Below are 24,128 nucleotides of genomic sequence, written 5' to 3' on the forward strand. Positions count from 1 at the left end.
AAAACCGTACTCATTCAAGCCAAATTGCACAGGCTCATGAAACAAAAGTGCCAGCAAAGGGGAAGCACAGAGTTCAAACTGAATTTCCCCCAAATAAGTGAAGCGGTGCAGAAATCCCCTTGCTACCAGTTTTGATCACAATGTCATTTTCTTCAGAATGACAATATTCAGCCCACTGAAAACCTTAAAGCAGCAAAACACGTGAAATCTAATTTGATTTTTTTTTAAATAAATCAGTTCTGTAGTATTAGAGAACAGTGACTGTTTTTTTGTTTGTTTTTAATTCAACTCCTAATGCCATTTTTAATGAGTTTTAAATCATCCTTTGATTTGTATAGCAGGTTTTAGCCTCCCCACCAGGGCAAGATATTTGCAACACTTTCTTGTTTGTGATCAATTGTTGCTAATGTTCCCAGCAGTTTGAGCTGTAAATTGTAATAATATATGTTACTGTAGTAATAGAAGGAGATATTGTAGCTGCTGAGTACACTAACTGAAGGATTGATTGAAATTGAAAGGCGGCCATTATGTTAGGCACACAAGCAAGAGTGTTACAGATTTATGACAGGAGCCCCAAACGATTGTCAGTTTAGGGATGAATGTAGAATAAAAAAAATTTCATTTAAAAATAAGAAATAAAAACGGGGGAGAGGTGGGGGGTTGGGGGGTGGGGGGAGTAGCATTAAACCACTGTTCCAAGAAATGTAATATATTCCCTAGCTTATACTGAATTGCTGACTGTATCAATTAAGAAGTGTACATCCCCACAAAATACATACATTTATTGAAATTGTATAAATATTGTATCATGGTTTTCAAAGTATAAAAACATCCTTTTATCTTCTAGCAAACCAGATGTTTAAATGCATTGTCTTATTTTTTCAACAGGCTTTTTCATTATTATTGATTGTTTTCTGTGCTTCCTCTAACCTTATAAAGACCTTAATACACCAAAGTCCATGTTACCGCTTTTCTGCTGTACTTGTTCTAGTATTCTTGTGTTCTTACCTGTTTTCATGCAATTTTTTTTATTTCCACTACTTGAACTTTGATTTCCAAACTGCTATGAACGGTATAGGCTATTTACAGCAGTTCAACATGTTGTACCAGTATCAAGGGAGTTCAAGAAAATATAATGTGTACAGTACTTTCATAGCTGCGGAGATTGTGACAGATTAAATACTATTACAAGTAACACATGTTGAACAATTTATGTGAAAGGAACACAGATCGTTTATATATATAAAAAAAAATCTTTGAAACAGAACTGACCTGTAGAAAAGACTGTAGTTATCAGAGTGTATTATGAAATTTAGGAAACTGACTTCAAACCAGTGATAGTTCACCGGTATTCTCAATTATACAGATTTCATTTACTGTACGTCTCTTTTCCACTTCTAGGAAATGCAGGAATGTAAACCCTCTCCTGCTTTACTAAACAAAAATGTTTTCCAGCTGGATTTAGAGAAAGAGAAACTTTGCACGTGCTTTATTTTGCTTTTACTTTTCATTATTAATGATGAACAATGCAAATCTAAATTGTAACTGCTCCTGTGTGTTGTTATTTATCACCAAGCATTAAGGACCATATTTACTAAGCAGTGCTATGCCATATTATGCTTTCCGGCTGCTGGAAGAAACAATGTAGACCGTTTACTTGCCCGCAAGATGTCAAATGGCATAGCAACACTTAGTAAATATAAGCTAAAGTCTTAAGGATGGTCATACAGTAAGGGGTTTCAAGTACACCATTTCATATAGGACAACATCTACGTATAATTGATATACTGGATACAACTTGAATTGCATATTCCTTGTACTGCATATGTTGGATTTTTGGGGAAATAAATAGCACAACATTTTGAAGTAAAAAATGACATTCATATAATTGTACAGTATGGTTTGTTTTACGCAAATAGTGATATTTATATACACCCATTTGAAGAATAACAACAAAACAAAAAGATGCTGGCATCATATAGGAAAGATAAAGTTAATTTCAAGCAAAGCTATTTCCTAACATAATGCCAGTAGTTAACTAGTCGAAGTTATCGCCTTCTTAGTAATCATAATTTACTAGTGAAGACCTATGTTGCAGGAGAGTTTGCAAGACATCTAGTGAATCCATTCAACTCCACTAAGGTTAGCTCTGCTTAACAAGCAATGCTGTATAAAAGACCAGGGAACTAGAGAAGAGCATTGTCTCCTAACTGAAATGGCTCTAACCACTTACTGTAGGTGCTTCAGTCTTCCAAACGTCAGTGCTTTGCCCGAACCACTGGACCTACATTAATAATGATTATTAAATAATTACTAAATCAGTTCTCTATTAGTTGTGTGTAGGACCAAGAGGCCAACAATTATCCTTGACTTGAAGGTGCAAGGAAACACATGTGGAGATGAGTCCCACAACACCCACAGAGACCTCTCCAGTTGTCCAAATTCTGAAGATCATTGTCTGATTCTACTACAGAATTGTCCAAAGCTGCCAGACGTTTTATAGAACCACGCAAAGACATAAAAATAGAAGCAGGGGCCTCTGCAGGAAGAATACAATTACATCAACAAACTATACTGATACAATCTAGGACTATGGATTATTGGGGGAAGATCCTCAAAGGATTGCCAATTTTTTAACATTACGTTTTCTCATTTTAACGTATCCATATCCGTAGCGCTTATCCCCAAAGCTGCTTAACGTACGTTGTTCAGCCATTTTCCTTACAAATAAAGGAACAATACATTTTAACGGACCTTAGGCTTTTTCATATACAAATCATATGGTAATAAGCAGTGTTCGACAAACCTATACATTTGCTCGCCCCGGGCGAGTGGATTTAACCCCCGGGCGAGTAAATATTGGCCCAAGCAGCACACATTTGGTACTAGGTGGCGAGTAGATTTTTTTGTGTGGCGAGTACATTTTTATGTGATTTGTCAACCACTGGTAATAAGCACTCTACCTGCCAACAGAGATTTTCAGACCTCCGTTCATATTAAAGAACACTAATAACACAAATGTATTTAGCGCCTGCTGAAAGCTGCCCTTACACAGTTCTAAACACCAATGAGCATTGCGTTATTTCTCCAAATAGCCAACAAGGGAAAAGGGAAGGTCTTCAGTGAAACTCATATAAATGGACTGAGTGTAGTAATTAACCCTTTCATTACCTGTGTTTTACTAACAGATATATCGTGAAACAGATAAATGGCTGAAACACAGCAATACATTAATATTATTGTTAATTTTTTTTTATATAAGGAATCAACTATAATATGTTGTTTCATGATGAAAGTGGATGTTAGATATGTTTATGTGGCCTACTATTGTATATTTAATTTCTGGTATAAAGTATGAGTTTACCAGAACAAATCTACATGTAAGAAAATAATTTTCAAGGAGACTGAAGTAACCAAAATAATATTTAATTACACACAGTTCAGGCCCGGTGTGTAAAAAATAAAATAATGTAACATATATAATATTTTAAATAGTATAATATACTAACGTTCCCCAATAACGTTCTTTCCAATGCGCATATGCATTGTATTTGTTTAGGCTACGGTAATCTCTGTTCATGCAGGTAACGTTATGTTGGTTGTTTTTCTAACGAACGACAGAGAAGCCCAATGCTACATCCAACATGACAAAAATACACAGTAAAATACTTATATATTCTTTTGAAAAAGGGTCATTTAGTTTAACCCTTTGGCCAAAGCGTTGTAAGCTTGCGAGCCACGACAAGGCAGACACCTGTTCGCAAGTCCTAACACTACCAGATAAAATACTAATATACCTCTATTAGGATTAAAATTCTCATTTACCTCTATTAGGAGGGAGAAAGACCACATTGGATCTATATTCAATAGAATGAAAGGACCTACTAACTTGGGGTTTTGTGTTTTGTTTTTCTAACAAACCTTACTTTTGCATATCATTAGCCTTGAGGATACATGTTAATAAGGAGGAAAAAAAGGTCTGTTACGTATTTCGGGAACATTACGTTATTTTCACAAAATTAACGACCTTCTGAGGTTCAACCCCTTTGATCTTTCATTAGTTGAAAAGGATGCTAAAAGAAACAGAAATGAGTGTGTTCTCTAAGGGGCTTTTTGTTGTCTTTGTAAGTGTGCCTAATCTCTTTAATCTAGAAGTAGATGAGTTTAGAATAGAGAGAATGTTCAATCACAAATGTTTTTTTTCAGATGCATGAAAAGCGATCTTTACAGTCTATGAATAGCTCCAACGTGTAAACTTAGTTTGATATCCTCCTTCACCCCTCCCATTAAGAAAATAGCCGTTAAGACCTATATGAGATTGGTAAGGCAAGACAGCCCTTAATATCTCTCTAAGGGCCAGATTCACAGGGAACTGTTAACTTTCTTATAATGTCACGGTTAGCAAAATCAGTGACGTTATTTTCTCTGTAGTTAACACATATCTGCAAAGCTAATTATAGGCAAAAACAACTATATACTAATATAGGTTTAGATGGACTTATATACATTCACAAATCCTCCTTTATACAATACGTGACGAGATACATGTGAACATACCTAAACACAACTGAGATACCTGGGCCTGGATGGGAGTAACGCCACCTTTATTGTATGATAGCTAACATCATGATAAATCCCTGTGTTAACCTTAATGGGCCTATGAGGTTAGGGGGAACACCTCTTTTGCACATAGTTATTACCAACGCCCATTAGAGTTACCACAATGCTTTTCTCCTCTGAAAACAAGACTTAACGTCACATTATTGGGTTTGAAGATACACATTAAGGCATACTGTGATGTTAACATCATGTTAATCCACTTAGCGGATCTTTGTTGATCTGTGCCTAAATTGACAGGGATCCTTTCATCATTCGAAACTTCTGGAGCAGTGAGTATACATTGTTAGGATATTTATATAATGATGTTAACATAATTATGAAGCCTGCCAATAAGGATGGAGCAATAATTATGAATTATGAATATTATCGTAGTGTTTTTTTACGTCAACTCTCAGATACCACTTCTTACCAACTTTTAAAACGAGATGCAACTTTAGAATAGTTGGCTGAAATTCAATGGGGTAGATATTGGCAAGTACTCCTAGGTTTTTGGTTAACGACCACCCTTACATGCCTTCTACTGTATATACAGTACTTCCTACATGAAGTCCATAAAAACTTATCTGATCCACCAGGCAGAATGATTGTGTCTGTCAATAATTCAGTATGTCAACCTATTACCTTAATTCCTTTTTGCAGAAATCAGTTGGACAGATTTAAATTCTTTATTAGAAGTACCAATCACTTTTGGAAATTGTATGCTCTTTGTGCCTGATTAGAGATTACACTTTTAGTGACACTAGTTTGTCGGGAGTCTATACACCAATATCCCACTTATTGTGGATTTGGAGGCAACCAGATCAGAATTACAGTGTGTTCATAATAATGGTCCTCCAAGTGAATTCCTTTTTTTTTTTTACTGTTACATGTCATACTATTGTAACGATGCTCGTCTCTAAACGGGAAGCGACCCACAAGGATGAGGTAGGATATGGATCATTGACTTGAACCGAGAGATAGAGTCCTGAATGGAGAACAGAATAGTCAGGGTCACAGGCTGAGGTCGAGGCAGGCGGCAAAGGAGCAAAGTCGGGGTCACAGGCAATGGTCGAGGCTGGTGGCATAGGAGCAAGGTTAGGGTCACAGGCAATGGTCGATGCAGGTGGCAGAGGTACAAGGTTGGGGTCACAGCCTGGAAACAAGGCAGGGTGACGATCAACAGGAACACAGAAACCAGACAGGAACTACCTGTATGCTCTGGCAACATCCTGAATGAAGTCCTGCCTTTTTTTAGGCAGGACGCCAGTGACCAAAATGGCCCCTGCAGCCTCAGTGATGGCGGAAGTGAGTTTGCAGTCAGTTTGCACTCTCTTACCTACTTCTTCACGGCTTAAATGCCATCATAGCGGGGAGTCATTACAAATATTAGTCAATATTTTATCGACTCCAGAATTACACTGCACTGATCCCAAATAAATATTACAAACAATAGTATAGTGAAAATAAGAACTAAAAAAAAAACTTAAGATTAAAAGAAATGTATTAAAATATTAATTTATATATTCCTTAATTCATCCAGTAATAATCCAGTACAAGAACTGGACAGCTACATAACTGCGTATAGAAGAGGCTGTACAAGGTGTAAATATTGATAATAAAAAAAAGAACTTAAAAAATCGTAGCAAGGAATAAAGACTAGATGCATCCTTACAATATTTACCAAATCCACAAAAAAGGAAATAATGAAATATTGAAAATGTAACAAAATATGAAAAAAATATAAAAACTGGGTTTGAAGGTAGTGGGAAGTGTCCAATATGTAGAACAGATGGATTTATTTAAAAAAAATTTTTTTTTTCCCTGTAAACGCAGCGGAGTCAGTTTAAACATTCAGACCATAGGGGGTTAGAGTTGTGTGGATCCAATAAGTCTCTCTTAGATAATCTATCCCCCCCTCTGGTATCTGGAAGAATTTATATTACTTGAGACGGTAAAAAAAAATTTTGAAAAAGGAATTCATAAAAAACTTTTTATATATGTATTTTTATATATTATTTTTTCTAAAATAATCTGTTTTTGAGTGTCTGATATATTGTTTAAAGCAAGTGCATTCTAATACATAAACCACATATGACATATTTTATTAATTGTAATACAACATATCTTGTGTGACCAATAATTCTAGATTCCTGCAAATCTACAAAATTGGAACCATTGCAGTTGAAACACTTTAGGCTGCGGCCCCGCTGGCGCTGACCGCGCTGATGCTTGAGAGCGGTGATGTCACCAGCTCTCCAAGCATGAGCGTCGGTTGTCCTGGTTATTTCGCAAGCGCACGCCGGTGTTAGGGGGCAAGTTGAGCGCGCTTGAAAGACAATTTATTTTGTTAACTCAAGCGCCAAGCTTGGGTAAGGGTGCGTGCCCGCGCACAAGCACGCGCAAACCGCTCGACCAGGGACTGGCCAATTTTAATTTCATAAACTAAACTCGGCAAGCGCCGCGCGCTCAGCACGCTCGACGCTAGCGTGGCTGCAGCCTTACTGTTTTTGTGTTGTTTGTTCAGCCTGGATGACTTTTGATTAGTCTATTTAAGTTCACTAGCTGCATAGAGGGGAAGTAGATTTTTTTAAATGTATTTTATTTAAATTTTTCCTATACATGATGGGAGGATTTCTCATGGATATCTCATTAAATGTCTCTTATTCTTTAAGAATGTGCCAATGCCCAGAGGATCCTTTGGATTTGGGGGGCACTCTCAAGGCAGAATGGAATATTTGGTCGCAGTCATCTTGCAGCGATCAAGTCACCGCTGGCATTTGGCCGCAGAGGGGCCCTCCACCACCGGCCGCTTCTGCGATAAGGTAGGGTAGGGGATTAACTTGAAGGGTTTTAGATTTTAGGGTAGAGGTTAACTTTAGGGGTTTTACCGGCTAAGGTAGGATGTTAACTTTAGGTGTTTTAGCACTTAGGGTAGGGGGTTAACTTTAGGGGTTTTACATAAAGGTTAACATTTTTAAGATAGGGGTAGTGTTAGTATTAGGGGGCTTTGGGATGAGGGCTAAGGTTAGGGACTTACATTGGCGGTGAAGCGGCCGGCGGCTGAGGGTCTCTGTGCCAAGTCACTTGCGGCTAAATGCTGCTGGTTACGGTCATGTTTTTTCTTTAAATCTAACATGGAGATACATTGGTTCACCCATGTCAAACAGATTGAGTCGCAGTATCAGAATCTGGAACATAACCTAATGTCTTATGTATTCAGCCTTCTCACACATCCTACCTAGGTGATAATGAAAATAGTAAAAATAGAAGTATAGAAAATACAGTCCTAGAAATATAGTACAGTGCACAGCTACATTATTTACAATTGTTTTTATTCCTGTGGTATATCAAATCTACATTTTACCTGTATCTGAAAAACCTGACTGCCAATAAGGTACCATACCGTATATGGGGACATTAAGAGATAAACCTGTTAACGATCATTATCACACTTGCACCCGTCAGATCATTACTCCTCCCTGATTTATAATACTTCACACTGCACATTGTAGTTTTGCAATGAGCTAGTCCACATTTGGATGCAATTCCCCACAAAGACTAACAATAAATAAGTTGCCTCCTATTGAACTTTTCTTGATAAATGGTTCCTGTATATGAAGATCTTGAAGCAATTCAAATACAAGTTAAACATGATCGTTATTTGCTAATCACAACTGGTAAACATTATATCCAACCTGCAAAGATAAAAGGCTGAGTTGACCTTGCTGTAATTTTAACTTGCTAGTCGCATGTTTCACAGATGTGAGAGTTCTAGACACCTTTATTTCTCTTAGTTTAGAAACCGAGCGTGTCACCTACAGTACATACATGGAAAATGAAATGTATACAGTATAGTATGTGTATCATAAATACCATACACAAAAGAGCAGTATAATACGTATTATATAATGACGATACCTATCATATCTGAAATCGTATCTTGTAAACTGTTATAAAAAATATTATAGAATGTTCACTAAATCTGTCAAGTAGGTTTACTGCATATGTGAAAGCATGTGATAATTCTGAAATCTATAGGTTTGTCTAAAAGGTTGTTATATATTGAGAAACCTCGCATTCCATTTACAAAGAATTTACAGTGATTTACCAATTCATATTGGTTGGATTTATTTAATGTACAAATCCATTTCTCCAAGCCCTATAATTTGCATGTGTTTCCTTTATTATGATTCCCTTGAAGTGTCCCCAGGTCTGGGGCTTTAATGAATCCTATAAAAACATATTATTTTGCCTCTCGCCACCCAGATGCTCCTTAGATCTTTTGTTTTAATACATGGGGAGGTTTATGGGACTTCATCTTATGGTTTCGAGTCAATCCCAACATGCATTGTTTCTCTGCGCCCCAACGCCGTTTGTGTCGTACAAAAATAATTCATAGCGTACAGTTACGTTCTGAGAATGGAGAGGGTAATTCTAGTTTCTATTTGATAAAATACATACAAACAAATACATAGCTTGTAACTCAAGAACACTGGACAAATGCAAAGATGGTCTTACTACCCTTAATCCAATACATTTCCCATTAAATGTTTTCATTTTTGTACGGTTCGCACCCAGACATCACTTATACTTATATGCCCAGGACATACTTGAAAACGAAGGTAACTCTCAATGTATTACTTCCTGGAAAACCATTTTTTATAAATAAATACTTGGGCCATTGCAGAGTAGCATTTTAAAAATGGTTATTTATCAATGTCTTCCATTTGCCAAAGAAATATGGCAGTATGGGTAAAAAACAAACAAACAAACAACACCAGATATATCATAAAAAAAATCTCATTGCTTTCAATTGATTATTTGTTTGCGTCTAGAATTCTTTAATTATAGTGTTTTGTGATATTATCTTTATTTAGAATGTAGAGTGTATCTAGTAGTATTATTCAGTATAGAGTTTTCGGTGCTGCAAGTAGCCAAATACTGAGCGACAACAGGCAACTATTCTTATTCAAAAAGAACTTTGCAAAGGACATACACACATTGTCACATAAAACACTCAAGCTTTCACTAACAAAAAGAGATCTATTCATCAATATGCAGTTGGATGGCATGGGTTAAAAACGACTTTTTTTTTCTCCAGTAGTCCTTTAACATTGATGTGAGTGACAAGAGTGCCTCAAGCGATGATATCACAATGAGAGATGCAGTTTGTCCTGCTATACCATCTTTCACTCCACTGGACTCGTCTTCACAGACAAATTGATTTGCAAAGGTTGAAGCTGGCAGCTCAGCTTGCTTTGCATAAAGAACCGCTCCCTTGTGACACCATAAAAAGTAGCCTTGCAAACAAGAGGAACACAGCGGGAAGTGGCCGGTTCAAAGTCCAAACTCCACACCCCCTCACCCCAGTCTGGTTTGAAAGGTCACCGAGTGTCTGGGAAAATAGTCTCAGGATACAATCCTTTATTAAAGGTCACTATTTTTCAACGGCACTTATCACACACTTGCACACAAATTGAGGCTGGAAAAAACCTGGGGCTGCCTTGCAGTGCACATTGTATGTTGCAGGATTTATGTCTTGTGGTCACCAGCAGCACACAAAAACACACACACACACACACACACACACACACACACACCCACACCCACACACCCACACCCACACACACACTTCGAAATACCACATTAATTGTTGCAAATATTCATTTTGTAATGCAAATCCCGATTCATGAGTAATCTCTTTATAATCGATGTGTTTTCTATGCATTCACACATATATAAATAAACATGCTAGTCTTAAAAATGCAATTCCTCTTAATGGGTCTAAAAAGTTTCTTTAGCATTCTCTTTTTCATACTGATTGCATGTTGTGCTGTGAAACCTAGTCCAAAATCTATTTGAAAGCGCTGATAAAAAAACAGTTTTCAGTGGATCCTTGATAAAGTTATAGCAAGAGGAAATGCTAAGTATTGCGATGCAGGCCCTTTTGGCATTAACAGGCATAAGTGATTATAACCTGAGAATAATTGATACAAGCCAATATATAATGTGATCTCCAGCACACATTTATAAGAGAGTGTGCAGATCATGTACAAGGATACCAGTGATAATACATTGTCTAATAAACCAGAACAGAAGCTTAATATTCATGGCTTTAGTTCTCCTACTCCCTCTTCTAATTTGTATCTCCAGCCGCCTTTCTCCACACTTATTAATGCATTTAAAAATGTATAACAATCCTTCCGGCCAGTCAGACAGAATTTTTAAGGAGAGTTTGATGCTTTAACTAAGTTATTGTTTTACTGCAAAAACATTTGTACATTTATCAAATAAAAAAAAAACAATGTTTGGATACAGATGAAGCTTAACAACTATATTTCTTAGTGCAATATTTAGTGATATTGAACATTTTAGAAGGATTTGACGACTTTTAAAGCATTACTCTTATAAATCGGGTTGGAAAATCTCCTGTGGGAACACAAACATGGATTTACTAACAAACTACCGAGATTTTCCAGTTTGGTACTGCTGTTTTCAGCACAAGAAACAAATATTAGTTTGTGCCAACTGATCCAAGGCTCAGCTCAAAACCTAGGACTGTTTATAGAAGTAGCTTCATTATGACAAACTGCTTGGAGACTGCAACACTACTTAGTATTTTGCTAGAAAAAAGTATATTTGAAAGAAATTTGAGAGAAAACAGGTACTGTATGCCATTGTGTTGCAAATTTCAAAGGCAGAACAAGAAGACGTGTGCACAGTACCAATAGCAACAGCAGGATTTTCTATGATTTGTAAGCTTTCCCCTACAATTTTAAAGCTTTTGAAATGTATCCAGATTTCTACATTTAACACAACCATTCCACTAGTTACCCAACTGCTTGCTTTTCCTGGATTTGGGCAGATGGTGCTAGATTTTCAGAGGCCCTAAGCAGGCATATAGACTGATTTCCCCCCACAAATGCAATGTTTTTTTCCACCCCATATCTATACAAATAGAATCTTGTATAACAAGGATGTTTGGCTGATTTAGGGCTGATTGCTAATAGAATCCCTTATCTACCACCCTGACAGTATCTTCATCACACCTCATCAACTCTTCAAATTCAGTAGTGGAGCACCTTCAAATCAAATCTGAAAACATACCTTCTGAATAAAGCATTCAATGGCTTGAATTTATGACTACTTCCCACAGCAACTGAGGCACTTATCAACTTTGTCTATTCTTTAAAATGGCCAAGTGACATATTTTTTAATTCTCACTTGTGCCATAATTTGAAAATGTTCTTTATGTTGTAATAGGTCCGAATGGTGTGGACTATGGTGGGTTCCATGGACTTGAGCCATGCCTGGTCACAAGATGCATAAGCAGACATAGATATATTCTGCAAGCATTCTCACAACAGCTCTATTATCTCCTAACACCGTCATGTTCCATCATGTATGTATATCTTTATTTTTATAGCGCCATCCAGGTACATAACGCTTTACAATACACGTGACATATATATTATAACACATAATGGGAATAAGCGCTTCAGGCATAAAATAATAGGAAACGTAGTTCCTGCCCCAAAGAGCTTACAATCCAAGTGGTAAGTGGGGAGAACTTACAGAGACAGTAGGAGGGTGTTATGGTAAGTACATCTGCAAGGGGCCACGGTCAGTGCATAAGAGATTCATAGTATCAGCTAACAGAGCTACCCATATGCTCCATTGAAGAGGTAAAGTTCCTAAAGGTGGAGAGAGAGGGGGTGTCTGTTGTATATTGGGGGGAATGGAATTCAAGATGTGTGGGGCATTGAGTGAGGTAGGTTTTAGGTGGGAGAGGGCTTTAGATACAAAAGGGGTTATACATAATAATAATAATTGTTTGTTCTTGTATAGTGCTGCTAGTTTTACGCAGCACTTTACAGAGACATTTTGCAGACACAGTCCCTGCCCCGTAGAGCTTACAATCTACATTTTTGGTGCCTGAGGCACAGGGAGATAAAGTGACTTGCCCATGGTCACAAGGAGCCGACACGGGAATTGAACCAGGTTCTCCCAGGTTCAAACTCAGCGCCAGTCCGTGTCAGAAGACATATTTGAGCAGAACACAAGAGTCGGGCAGTTGAAAAGCGAGAAATTAGGGCTGAGATGTAAGGAAGGGCAGAAGTGTAAAGACTTAAAAGAGAGGATCATTTTGTAAATAATACAGGATTTAATAGGAAGCCAGGAGAGGGATTTCAGCAGGAGAGATGCTGAGACAGATTTAGGATAGAGTAAAGTGATTCTAGCAGCAGCGTTTAGGATAGATTGTAGGGGAGGCAGTAAGGCCGGACAATAGAAGTGTAGCCCTTGTACCCCGGGGGTACTACAACTACGTATGCTGCTGTCACCTGTGAGGCTAACAGGAGGCCTGAACCTCCGCCACTGGGAGCCTTGGGTATAGTTACACACAGTGCAGTGCCTCCACTGATGAGGAATCCCAACGTGGTGGGAGTGTGCCCTCACCAGAACCAACATATACGGTAAATACACTCACAGTTGAATAAGATCAGTATTTACTAAGCAGGATAATAATAATCTCTTTACATAGACATCAGTGCATCATGTCCCTTGTTCATCATGGTACCACCCCACATGTCAATCATGCAATACTCTCAGTCCTTTCCGTAGCAAGGTGCCTGGGCAGTTAACCTCTGAGTGTCCACAAACAATAAGGTGAGTGTGTGTGAGGGATAGCGCTTCCCTGTGTTGGGGCCCAGTGGTGCACTTATACTACCTCCCTGGTCATAGTCCTGACCAGGATAATCCTTAGTAATCAGCAACTCCGCAACGTGGTCCCACGGCGCGACGCGCTGCTCCTTGCAGGAATGAGTACACCGTCTGACTCATCAGGGGAGGGATCCCCAGCTGGATGATCCTTTGAGAACAGTCTCTGCTATGACATCAGATGTCCTTTCAACTATCACGCTGTACTGACAGTCAGGCACTGACCTGCAGCATCTCTCTCTCTCTCTCTCTCTATGAGTATAGTGAAGGAGTCCCTATCTTAAGGCTTTTCCCTATATCATACACTTATACTACCGTGTCTCCGGGGACTAACTGGGCCCTGGGGGTTTACCTCTGGCCTAATCTCTGGAGCACTGCTCCGTGGACACTACCTGCACCTTCAGTGTCCAGGTCTTGACTCCCCGTTTCCTGTCCCAGCAGACAGTAGTCTTTCCTCCTTTTAGAATCAATCCAGCCATTCCATTGGCTATCGCACATCACCTGGAAGCTTCTCCCTAAGCATCATGGGAGTTGTCGTCTCTCTGCTGCACACTTAACATTAGGACCGCGTGTGCATAGGACACTGCGCATGCGTGACTCTAATGGCCGCCACTGGGTGCCCTTCGCATGCCTGAGCCAGCAAGGACCCCTATCTTCCAAACCACACTTCTGCTCATGCGCAACTCTTCGCGCGTGCGCGCACAACATGTCGGCGCCCTGCTGCCGGAGCCACCGGCGACTCCATTGCCCTGCCAGCACATCCCCCACCTATAGAGGGTAAGGAGGGGGAAAAACGGGAGCGTGGGGGACCGGAGGGGACCTGGCTACAGAAGGTTACAATAGTCGAGACGGGAGAGAATGAGGGACTGCGTTAGAGTTTTAGTAGTATAGTGACAGAGGAAAGGGTGTATCTTGGCAATGCTAAGGAGGAACAAATCCTCTTCTAGCATCAGTCATAGGTGAAGTAGCCATTTATGCAGATTTTTCCTTCACATGTATAAATATTTTGCCTGATAGATTGCCAATATTTTTTTGCGTCCCATTTTTCAATAGGATTTTTATTCTTTCTTTTTGTACCAAATTTGATGACGACTTTGCAGCGGAGAGACTTTGAAATGTAATCCCCTTAGATAAGCAATACATATTGTAGGTCTGGAGAACAAATGTTTTTTTTTTAAAGAATTAACTGTGTTTGTGTGATGTGCGATAAACTCAAGTGACGAACAAAGATTATTAACATTATGACACACAAATACATATGCTTGTTGTCATGGAAATATCTTGCTATCATAAATTATATGTAAATTATCTCTTATTCAATATGGGTTAACTAAATAATCAATTAACACAGGATTTAATAACACAAAATAAAGTTATATTAATCATGTTTTGTATCTGTAAAGAGGTTGGCATTATTTGTAACTCCCATTATGTACAATTAAGTTTGGCAATATTGACACATTTGCACAGTTCCAGTTAGGGCCCCTCCCCCACCCTGTCCCCTCCTACAGTCTTTGAGTACTGAGGACAAGGTACAGTAATTCAATGTTCTTCTTGACATTATTTCAAAATCATACTTAATGAGTTTTATGTTTTGGTAATTCTGAACCAAGACTAAATAAGCACTTAAAGCAGCAGTCGAAACTGCCGTGTTTTTTTTTGTGCAAATTATTTTTCCCCTTTAATATGTGCATCAATATAATCCACACAATATGTAATTAGCTAAATTGCCGATCGATCCATTCTCCTGTGATCGATCGGCAAAGATTTGGCTCGGGGTTCACTCAATCAGTGAACTGTCAGTGCAGCAGAAGAGGACCAAAGATGCAAAGTTCTGTGGGGAAGTTCAGGCAGTCACTAGATACAATTGGTGCACTGCTAGAGAGAGGGCAGGGCTCAGAAAGGGGTGTTCCAGAGCCTGTTTCAGAAAAGGAGTGGAATGGAACTTTGTAAATGGTTGCTATAGAAACAAAAAATGCTTGTTACATTATAATACATTAAAAATGTCATTCAGAAAAAGGTTCAAGTATTTTCTCATAGTACAGAACTGATTTGTTAAAAATAACACAGAGGATATTGCTTGGTCTGCAGCTTTAATGAGTTTTTCAATAGAAATATCAAGAAATCTCGTCCGGACATCTGAAAGAGACAGAGGTTATATAATATATATTTTATATCTCCTCACCCTGTGTGTGTGTGTACAGAGTCAAGAGGATTGTCAGCGATCCCTTGAATCTGGACGACAGACTACATCTTATGACTGTCAGATTTGTGTCTAGAGGTTATCCTATGTAGCCCCCTTTCCCTGTGCCTAAGGGAACTATGTGGGCAACTACGCATGCTGCTGTACCTGTCTGCTCACAGGAGGCCTAAGCCTCTGCCTCTGGGAGCCTGGGCTGAGCTCTTTCTCCTTGCGTGCAGCGCCTCCACCAATGAGGGATTCCAGCGTTGGCGGGATAACCCCTCACAGGAACCGATATACAGTAATAAGTAATACACCACACAATGTATATAACTAAGCCTTACTGTACACACATACTAACACAGACAACATACAATAACTGTACCCCAGTATAATCCCAATGACACAACACGTGATGGTTCCCCCAAAGTACTGAGGGTGCTGTGGCACCAATACCCCTGGTATCCTGTCCCAGCAATTCCCACCCAAATGTGAGGTAGCGCTACCCCTGTAGATGTAGGTGCACGTTGGGTACCTGCCGGGGTACTCCAGTATCCAGGTGCTGCTTGGCATAGTGAGTTGGAGTGGGTCCCATGTAGCTTGGCCTCCAAAACAAATCCCCTCTCTCCCAAAGGATCCTGATCCTCCTTGCAGTGTAAGCTGCAGTCGGAGGGTCTCACACAATGTCTCTGACTCCTGTGACCTGGTCCCAGGCCGCAGGGCACCGCGTGGCCATCCGGTCACTGGTGCAGAAATATCAATATAGGGAAGAGTCCATATCTAGGGCCTTCCCTGCAACACTCCTCTACTATGTCAAAGAGATATAAGGAGTAGACAGCACACAATAGGTGAAAATCAAAGGAAATGGCGAAGTGGTACAATGGGAACAAGGGGGGGGGGGAAGGCCTTAACCCTCCCAAATAACACTAAAGAACACTAATTCCCAGCACTCAATACATTGAATAATCAGATGATAAGCAAATAAGCAAATTTAATGTGAACAAGTATCTTTACATGTAATATACGATTGAGGATGTGGGAGTAAAGGGAGGTAATAACTCCAGGTGTAAACTGACACCTAAGGGGAAAAGGGTGCAACGGAAGATAAGGACTAGGATAAAAGTGAGGGGAGGGAAATCAAAAGTAGGGACGGGGCAGATTCGTCACAGCTGACAGCAACAGTCCATGGATTTCATCTAATCGTGAGCTGGTTACTTTGAGCTATCTCTGTATAATGTGACTTTGGCCATAAGCATTATTCTGTACCTACACCTCATCTCTGGTAGTCAGACTCTGTGCATTCACCAAGCTGAGGACATTTGGGCTTACTCCCTTAGTCTGTGTGTGGTTTTGAGTTTTTGCAGTTTGTGCAGTATCTAGGAGGCTAGGATTAAGGGAGGGGGAAGTACCTGTGGTCATACACATTATAGGGAACGGGCCAGAAGAAGGGGTTTATCCCTGAAACGTTGCCCCCTTCTATTTACCCTTCATCTTTTACACCCTCCATTTTTTTACCTTTTTCCCCCACCCTCACTTTCCCCCATTCCCTCACCCTCTCCCTACTTTTGTTTATCGTATATTCTCATGTAAAGATACTTGTTCACATTAAATTTGCTTATTTGCTTATTATCTGATTATTCCATTTATTGAGTGCTGGGAATTACGTATTCTTTACTCCTCTACTATGGCTCAGGGTCTAATTGGTGCCTAGGGTCAAGATCTAGGCCTAGGCCAGGAAGCACTGCTCCTTGGACACTACCTTCTTCCTTGCCTCCTCCGTCCGGACTGCCTCACAGGCTTTCCGCGCGTGGAGGATATCATCTTCCTCCTGCCTGCACTAATTCCATTGGCTCGGACGGCCCCACGTGGGCAGTCCCTCCCTCTAGGGATTCTGGGACATGTAGTTCCGCTATACTCTATGCAGAGCCATTCTAAGATGGCCGCCACCTCCTCCACTGTTCATGAGCGCCTCGCCGCATTGCGCATGCACGACTCGCAAAATGGCCTCCCCCACACCCCCAGTCATGCGGAGCTCAGGGAAATAGCCGGGCAGCTCCCCCGCTCCAGAGGCAGGGTAGGGGGACTCGGCGACACCTATAACTGGCTTAAAGGAAAGATCATATGTGGCAGGATTAGACAGGGAAATACTGTTACAACCCAAGACGAACAACAAACAGGATGGTAGAATTCCATTTGTCACTACTTTTAGTACAGAGTCGAGCCATTGGTCAACTCATTTGCAAATGTTGGTATTTAATAGAATCTGATGACAAATTCTGTGTAAAGATAACAGGTCCACCTCTCATGTCATATAGAAGGCCCCCTACTATTAGAGATGTAGTAGTTAGGGCAGACCTGGTGTCTAATAAATAATCGGACACCAGGTTCTTGGGGACTCCGACAAAGGGCACATTTCCCTGTCTATCATGTGCCCAATGTGGTAATATACAAAAAGGCCTGACCTTTTCGCATCATCACATGGGTCACAAGTATATGATGAAGCAATATGCCACCAGCAGCTCAGATTTCATGGTCTACCTTATTAAGTGCCCTTGCGGGAAGGCCTATGTGGGAGAGACCACTAGAAAATTGAAAGAGTGTGTAAGTCAGCACATATCAACCATACGTTGCAGAGAACTTGAGCAACCGGTTGCCACGCATTTCATACAAGCTGGGCACAGCATTAGTCAGCTGAGGGTACAAATTATTGAACACATACCCAAACCCCGCAGGAGGTCGGAATAGAACTAAGCTATTGAAAAGGAGGGAGGCCTTTTGGATACATGAATTAGATACCATGTATCCAATGGGCCTCAATAAAGAGTATGATCTGACCAATCTTTAATATTCTTCAGTAGGTAGGCCAGACTACTACGTGTTTCTTTGAGCCCTAGAGTCTATGGTCCAGTGGGGGATTTACGGGAGTAACCAGACTCCCTTCAGTCTCCACCATTATTGGACCTTTATCTCCAGTTATGAGTGGAGGCACACCTTCCTTTTTGTATCTGGTGTGGGAGTTATACACCTTAAGGAGTACGAGGTTAGAATTGGTCATCTCTTTTCTTATATACACCTAAGCTTGTGATGGTGTTTGTTTCCCTCTGTATGCTTTTACCAAATCTTTTCTAGAGATGCCCTAATTTTCCCTCTTTCTCTATTTGACTGCGTGGCACCGGTACTCCTCTCGGTTGACTGACTTACATTACATTATATCCATCATATTGACTATAGATTTGTTTATCTTTTGGATGGCCCTATAACTGTGTGAGGATCTGTATATGTCTAAGTCTGTATTTTGTATAATGGAAAATGTAAACCTCTGTTTCTGCTTTCACAGATTCTTTATTAATTGGGTATTTTTTCCTCCGCCCTGCACTGTCCTTTTATTTGTGGATATATTAGAATGTTTTTATTCTTCTTTCTGCTTTTATTTTTAGTTGGATCACCAACACACAAGTGCTCAAGTTGTGCACATTGAGAATTAGAGGAATTGGTTATTTGCCACAGTAGATATTGTGGTTAACATCGTTATATCACTGTTTGCTAGGATTGTCTGTATGCGCATGATCACACCACACAGGCCATCTTGAAAACGAGAGGTAACTCTCAATGTATTACTTCCTGGTAAAATATTTTATAAATAAATAAAATAAATCTCTATGGACGCTCCCTTATGGTTGCGAGGGTGGGTTGTTCTATGAGGAAGTAATAGGCCAATCACTTGTTGGTTGTTTCACATGGTGTGAATTAAAATTCTTGATTTAATACCTTGTCGTGGCGATTGCTGCAGATTTTTTTGTATTATATATGTTTTTTTATATTACATATTTTATGTATAGAAAAGTATATCGTTTTTGTTTATGATGCTTTAGGCTGTTGCTAGTATTTGATACTGCCCATCTGTCTACTAGTGCATTGTTTCGTTTGTATATATTGTTTGCCCATCACTGATTCTAGTGTGATGAAATGCTTGCTTCTCCTGAAGAAGTCATCACGCTGGCATGTGGAGGACGTGAAAAACAGTCACAGGGGCCTACTGTATGCACTAAACTGTGATAAAATCAGTGCAGTGCATTGTTCAACAACTTTGCATTGAGCAGGGACTCCCTGAGGCAGAAATCAAAGCGGTTCAGGTCAGGAGACCACCTGCTCCCATACACCAGTAATAAAAATTACATTAAAGCAGCTTCATTACCTTAGCGGCTAGCCGCTAAGGCAATGAAGGGGTTAAGGCACAATAGCAGGTTTAATGGGGGAAGAGAGGATGAGTGAAGGGGGTACTTGGCCCAGGGTGGGTGGTAAGGCCTACTTGGATGGTTGCGGGAGGATGTTACGGAAGACCAGGCAATTACACCTTTATACCGGGATCATATCACTGAGCGAAACGAGTTAATGAAATAAATTGTAAATTTATTCACAGGCAAAGGCAAACACACAATCTTACACAATTTACAATAAAAAGACACACTTAATTGGGGAATTGGGGTTGAAAACAAACTATACTTTCCTACGTGTAGGGCTTATCATTCCAGCGCTTACCCTAAAAAGTCTTGGAACTAGAATCACCATGCAGTCCCAAACACCACAGCCTCCTCTCTCTCTCCAAAGGGCTGAACTTCACTTGCTGCTTAGAAAACCAGCATAGAAACTGAGAAGAACCTTAGAAAAATGAAAATCTGAGCTGCGTAAGGGTTTTTTAAACCTCTCAGGTTCATTCACAGAAAACCTACAGCCCAATCAAAAAGCCAGAGAAATTTCTTAGCTGCTAATCAAAGCGGGGCTCATCTGGCTGATGATGTCAGAGAAAGGGGCATGGCTATCTGCAGAGCAGGCTCCCCAGAGTCTGCCAGAACCCATATGGCTGTTGAGCCCGTTTCCCTGCCCCTCATTGCTACCAAATGGTCTTGACACCTCCTTGTCCTGGATTGCCTTTGAAGCTAGAAGGCGGGGTAGACATTAGGTCTGCTATGCATGGATTTTTATACCTACAGTATGTAGCCATGCATAATAATGACTGCATACATCTTCCCTGTTGGCTGTAAGTCCTGGTAAGTACAGGCCTGCCAACAGTAGTTATGGAGGTTTTCCCTCACACCCTGGTGTGGTGCCCTGTGTAAGGAAGGGAGTGGCTGTATGCTCTGAGTCCCTGGATAGTGACATCAGAGATGCGCCTGCCCCCTGAGGTATAAAGGGCACAACACTGTCAGTTAGTGTTGTTGAAAAGTGTTGCAAGGTTGGCAGAGAAGCATCTGGTAGAATGTATCTTCCTGCATAAGGGATTGGAGGAACACTTTTGTGACCCTAGTGCTGTAACTAGCGGTAGCAGAGTGACCAATCAAGTCTGTCTAAGCCACACTGTGTCCAGGGACCTGGCACAGTGGTGATCTCCCTAGGAGAAAGGGAATCCCACTTCAATACGGGAGGGCGTACCTGGCAAAGGGACAGCACGGAAAGATGTGCGGCTAGAGCCGGCAGCTGCATGGAGCAGTCTGCTACATCCAAGTCTATAATAAAGATGCCTTGTTCAAAGAAACCCCCACTGTGTGAGTGTGAGATTACTCAACAGTGGCAGTCACCACCGAGAAGGAGTTCCTCACCAGGACAATCTCCCTGCGGAAGCACAGATCCTGATGAGGTGGAGGCGCTGCACATGAAGTAAGTTGGATTCGCACCCACTATCTCAGCTACCTGTCCTGATGACATCCCCTAATACCATCAAGCGGGAGACTCAGGAGTCCTGTTACTTGCAGGTGCACCACCACACACGACCTTGTAATGGGGACCGGTTAGACCACACGGGCCAATGTGAGATTGGGTGGGTCAGACAAGGGGGGTCCAGCCGTTACAATTGGAGGCGCTGCTGAGAGACCTGTTAACAGGACAGGCTTTTGGTAGGCACACATTAGGAAACAGGGAAAGTGTCTGCTGCCACTTTGTGCTGCGTGGGACGGAGCCAGGGGTAGTCAGGGAGATGCTGGAGCTGCATGCCGCAAAGACGCCTTGGGATCCATTAGGGGTTAGTGAGTCTGGAGCCGGGGGCTATTGCTGTCCTAGTCGCCTTGAGGTAGCGCTAGCGGGGGACGCCTGAAGGGGTAAACTGGTAACTTAGGGCAGGAATTCTGGAAGGGTCCGCACTAGGCTAGCCAAAAGTAGGTCGACGCCCCCAGTACTGCATGGAAGAGCCAGAGTACTCTAGTCTCCATTCCAGATCACTTACCAAGGAGCACAGACTGGAGGAACGTGTTACAGTAGACACAGAAAGAGTGAGCCTAGCCTGAGGTAGTGCAAACACGAGTCAGATCTACGTTAGGTACACAAGGTGGTGCACAAGGCATGTTTATTGTACGGATGTGGTAGCTGCCCCGCAGAGTGGAGCTCCACGTACAGGAAATCGGTGTTCAACGATCAAGGAGACCTGTCAAAATGGAGGATCTGCACAGAGCAGAAAGTCCAGGATGGCAGGGAGAGAGAACCACAAGAATGGAGGATCTGCATAGAGCAGAAGGTCCAGGATTGCGGTCAGAGGAAGAACACGCATATGAACTGTGCGTGGACGAAGAACAAGCTACAGGAGAGACTCTTGTGTGTTTGCTCTGGAATGGCGTGAAAGCCGTGGCTGCGCCGTGTTTGTCATGTTTTTGTTCTCGGGATGATACCCCTGAGAATAATGAGCATGACAGTGTGATCCGATGGGAGGAACGAAATGGACTTTGTTATACCCCAATTAACAAACAGCCAGACGCTGCCTTCAATGAAAAAAAAGACAATACTTACCAAGATGGCGGTTCCCGCGTTCCCGGGACACCGCGTGGGCATGCTGCAGAAAGTCTTGCAACTTTGCAGTTTGCTAACTGTTGGCCAGGATTGGCGCCAACGAGAAAACTCCACCCCGATGGGGAGTTTGGCGCGAAAGCTGGAGCCGCGCCCTCATGGACTATGACTCACTCCGCACCTGTGCTGGGTCAGCCTACAAGTCTACGAGACATCCCCCTAGTTTCAACCAGGGGGAGTGGTTTGCGCTTCCACCGGATGTCGACAGAGAAAATGGGAGGAAGGGTTGCTACATCAACCCATGCCTTTCAGTTGCGAAGAGCCATTGACCAATATAGACCTCTGAGACGAGTGCCTCCGTTGGTAAAGATGGCTGAAGCTGCTGACAAAGTGGACCAGGTCCGGTGATCTCCACCCACCCTTATTCGGCTCCAGGAGGCTTCCTGGTAACACGTGTGGAGGGTGTGGAGACTGTGGCGTGTCTTTGCCTGCAGTGCAGACTGCCGGGCGGAGCCGTGGGCAGCGAGGCCCGATGCCCCCACTGTGGACTGCAGTATATGTGGCCCATGACCACATTCGTACCGGTGCAAGCTGTGGGAGTGACCGGAAATGTCCCGATGCCGATAGAAGAGCAGCCGGGAGCCCTCTGGAACAAGAGTGCAAGTCCCGCGGAGACGGAGTCAGCTCTGGTGCTTCCGACGGAGAAACCCAGCCATCGGAGATTTGATCACCGAGGAGCCCATCGCCGGTCTCCTACTGGGATGCCTCGGCCGAATTGCAAGCTAGAATCCTCGGACGAGGAGTGCGCAAGGCTGGCGAGTAAGACAGTCATAAGAAGAGACTGTCATACCATTGGTACGCCATGGAGGGATGCAATTCCTCGTGGTGTAGAGACACGGAGTCGAGTGTCTCCCGTACCGCGACCACCCGATCGCCGGAGTCCCACTGCCGTGGTGACTAGTGGATCAGACGGAGGTCGATCCACCCCGACCCTGCGAGGTACTAAGACACCGCGCTTGTCGCAGACCCAAGGGGTGGAGGAGCAGGAAGAGCGAGTCCAGAGCCAGACTGAATCGCGCAGCAGACGGGCATTGGCGGATGTCCTCGTGGAGGAAGAGATCCCGATTGGGGATCCACCCCAAGATGGCGTCGCAGCACGTGCGTGTGCGGAGGTGGTTCCGGAGGACCAGAGCGGCATCGAGTGGGAGATGGTGGCACCTCTGCGGTCAAGCAGCGGGAAACGATCCCCTACTACCAGGGGGAACGGGCGTTCGAGTTGCAGAACCAGAAGCCCCGCTGCTGGAGACAAGAACGGACTTTGTGGCGACGTTAAGGCAGGTATCGCTGGAGAGCAGGTCGTAACCCTGTCAATGCCTACTGTTCGGTCCCGTCCCCAAACTCCGTCCACACCCAAGGTTAGCCCCAAGGCCCTAGCTAAAGCCCCTGTACCTGTCACTATTTTATTTGGGTCCAGTTCCAGCTTAGGGTTGTCCGGGGATTCACGGGGTCCTTCTGATGATCGGACTGGAAGCCTGGACTTGGGGACTTCGGATGATGGGTCGGAGGGAGGAGGGAGGATGTCCCGACAGGTGTCGGTATCTAGTAATTGCCCTAGTGTACTAAGCATTACTGTTAGAAACACCGCACAGTACAAAGGAGTCGTTGAGCGATCTGAGGGTACATCCGGGGTATCTTCTGGGGGGCCTGATGAGGAGTCCCTAGAAGAATCTATAGACCATAGCTCCGAAGAACGGAAGGAGACTAGATGGTGGGCCCCGTTGTACGAGGGGTATGTATCCTTGTTCGACCGCACCCGCTTTATCTTAGAGAGGGAGGGGGTGGTTGATCACTGGTGGGC

Source organism: Ascaphus truei, chromosome 4 (genome assembly GCF_040206685.1).
Source record: "Ascaphus truei isolate aAscTru1 chromosome 4, aAscTru1.hap1, whole genome shotgun sequence".
Lineage (NCBI taxonomy): Eukaryota > Metazoa > Chordata > Amphibia > Anura > Ascaphidae > Ascaphus > Ascaphus truei.